The 3170-nt window shown below is 34.0% G+C and overlaps 1 long non-coding RNA gene across 2 annotated transcripts; it reads right to left on the reverse strand.

The window, feature by feature from the left end:
* Positions 1–309: 309 nt before the first annotated feature.
* Positions 310–2024, reverse strand: LOC127084462 (uncharacterized). 2 transcript variants are annotated; one of them, XR_007788715.1, is made up of 2 exons: positions 1695–2024; positions 310–582 (listed from the first exon to the last, which is right to left on the reverse strand). It is a non-coding gene; the product is annotated as an uncharacterized LOC127084462 (long non-coding RNA). The 2 variants fall into 2 exon arrangements; XR_007788716.1 differs by having other exon boundaries at positions 1691–2024.
* Positions 2025–3170: the final 1146 nt, after the last annotated feature.

Genomic DNA, 3170 nt, shown 5'->3' on the forward strand with positions numbered 1-3170 from the left:
CATGCATTAGACTTGTTTTTTTACATAAGAATCATCCATTTGACCTACATACCTATATGCTTAGGATTTCATTTGGTTCAAGGTTTTGTTCAAGCATTTAAGCATATGATGCTTTCAAGATCATAAGTCTTTGGTCATGGTTTCATGGTTCATAACTGCATTGGTGCATTGGTCATTTGGTCCTTGGTTTGTCATTTGATCCATTGAGATTCCTAAGGCATTATAGGCCATTCATTATTGATTCATCCATGTATTTTAATCCATTTAATAAGATGCATTCATTCTTGCTTAAGGAGGTATATTTGAACATAGTCATGAAAGTCATGTTTTATTTAAAACCAAGTCTTATTCATTCAAGATCTTTTATGTTACAAGTCATCTATGTACATTTTACAAGTCCATACATTTTACATACAGAGAAAACCCTAGTCTAAACCCTACCGTTGACTTTGGTCAACTGTTGAAGTTTTGGTTAACTAGTTGACCAAAGTCAACCATCCATCCCTAAGTCCTCATCTTGATCTTCAAGCCCATGTCCATCGGTTCATGCTTTTATATCACATCCTTAACCAAATCTCCATGCTAAGCAAGACCAGGAAATTCACATTTGACACCAATTAGATTCACTTTTTTTTCTTAAATGGACCTAACATAACATTGCCATTCTAATGACTAACCGGGCATGTAAAAAATGCATCACTAGTTAGCTTCATACACTAAGAAATAAACATTCCATAACACTCTCCACATTAATCCAACCATTCAAAGGAGTAGCCATAACACAATTCAAATATGCCATACAATACACAATCCCATACAATTCAAACTAACCACATAATCCAAGCATTCAAGTGTATAACATTCATAAGCAATAAACGTTTCTACATCAGTCCATTCAAGGATACACGATTCCTACACAATAAACTAAACCAACCATTCAAACCATTGGCATTCCATACATAAATATTCCATACACATAATTCTTATGATTCATATTCCCTACACAATTCAAAAGTGTCATTCAATACACAATCACAATTCCAGTCCAAATCCCATAATTCAGTTCCATACTTAGCCTATGTTTCAACAGCAGCCTAATAATGTTTTCCAAGTAATTCGAATGAGAGGTGCATGACAGAAAACTAAACCAATGCAACCTACACTTTCTAACAGAAGGAAAACATACTTGAAAAAATGGAGGCTAGCATTACATAACCATTCAATTGAATCTTGCACATCACATTCTTGCAAATAGACTAACTGATTTTCAATTGCTAATTAACATGACATCACATTCTGCAAACTAACACATTCCAACTCACTCATTTACACCCTAATAGAACTCTGAATTTCTAACTAACTCATTGGAATTTCATTCAAATTTGAGATGCATTTGAGTTGCATCTCTAACAGATTTTCAGAATCTATAAATTGCCAGCTTCACATTTCAATCAGGGGTCAAGAATCAAAAATCACAAATCTCCAACCTCACTACAATTTTCAGAAGCACTTTTCACTCTCTTCAACTCTCACATTCTCTCTTCAACTCTCACATTCCCTCATCAATCCATCACAAACACACGTCCTCTCTTCAATTCACACAGTAGCAGAAAAGTTGCAGAGAAGCAGAAGCATTACAGAGAAGATGAAATAGTGAATCGAAGCAAAGCAAGGGGGAGGAATTCGATACCTACAATTTTTCAGAGAGCCACCGCGTCAGAGCTCTGATTCGGTAAGTGATCTTCTCCTTCTTGCTTCTTGATTCCGCATTCCTCCTCGATACAAATTGGTTATGACTTGGCTTCGATGGATTTGATTCAGTGAAGATGATGATGGATGCGAATTGAAATAGGATTTTGGTGATGATGATTAGGCTCTTTTCGATTTTGTTTCATTTGTTCAAGATTTTCGATGAACACGAGGTAAACGACGATAGTGAAATTGTTCAAATGTTCATTTGCTTCATGTTTCTGAGTTGTTTTGTGTTGAATACATGGACCTAGACCCGTGTTTTGTCGTGTGAAGCTTAGGCTTAAGGCCCAAGCGCTTTCTATTTACACCTTTCCATAGGATTTCATACCCCTGCCTCATTCTTTTTTCACACTATTTCTTTTTTGTTCATTTGTTTTTATTGATCTTTTTTGCATTTTTTAATTCCTGATTTTTTATATTTTGTGCATAAAACAAATTGTTAGATATAGGTTAATTTAAGTTAGCTTTTTTTTATCATGTAACATAATTAGAATTAGTTAGGATTAATTAATTTTAATTAGAATTTTTTATTGTTAGAAATTAATGCCTACTTGATCAATTTTTGGATATTAACCTTAGTGCCCATAGGGATTAGAAATCCATGATATGCATGCTCCCCTAGTTTAGGGTTTGTATAGAATTAATTGGTATAGCTTGACTGATTAATCCATCAGATTTCCTATTTTTAATTACTTTACATTTTGATCTTTAATTATAAATTTTTGATCATGTCTGTTAGACGATAGTACCGATCTAGAAGGGGGGTTGAATAGATCAGTATTTGAAATTTAGCGCTTTTTATAAAAAAATCAACGGTTGCGGAAGCACCCTAGATTATAATCGTCTAAACGATTCGTTAATGGAAAGATTGGATATGCGTGAAACCGAATGGAATAACTACGATAGAGATAATCAACCACTATCTAAATCAATCGATTAACTACCACAATCCTTGATATCGTTACCTCTAATAATGCATTAACACAATAAGAGAGCAAGTAAAATATTAATAGATTTGTGTGAGATTAATTTTATCGAACACTTGGTGAGCACTTCACACCAAGTATCAATTTCACTCAAATTGAATGTGCAGAATTTTACTCAGTTGCAATCATAGTGATTGCACCAATTTATCGAACAACTATTATGCACAACAATCAAGCGAGATTGATTTTACTATTAATTTCACACAAAACGTAATTAATGCAGAATTTAAAGAGGTAAGAGAAAAAGAGAACAACACCAGATTTATTTAGGCAGTTCCCCTACTGTCCTCGCTTAGGGTACGTCTACACTCAATTCTAAACCTATAATTGAGATATCTTTATTATTAAGTTGCAAAGTTGACACAAGAGAACAAATGATCACCACCAATCAACCCCTAGTGTTGTTGCAGATCCTATTCGCTTCTCTCTCAT

The sequence above is a fragment of the Lathyrus oleraceus genome, chromosome 5 (assembly GCF_024323335.1).
Source record: "Lathyrus oleraceus cultivar Zhongwan6 chromosome 5, CAAS_Psat_ZW6_1.0, whole genome shotgun sequence".
Taxonomy (NCBI): Eukaryota; Viridiplantae; Streptophyta; class Magnoliopsida; order Fabales; family Fabaceae; genus Lathyrus; species Lathyrus oleraceus.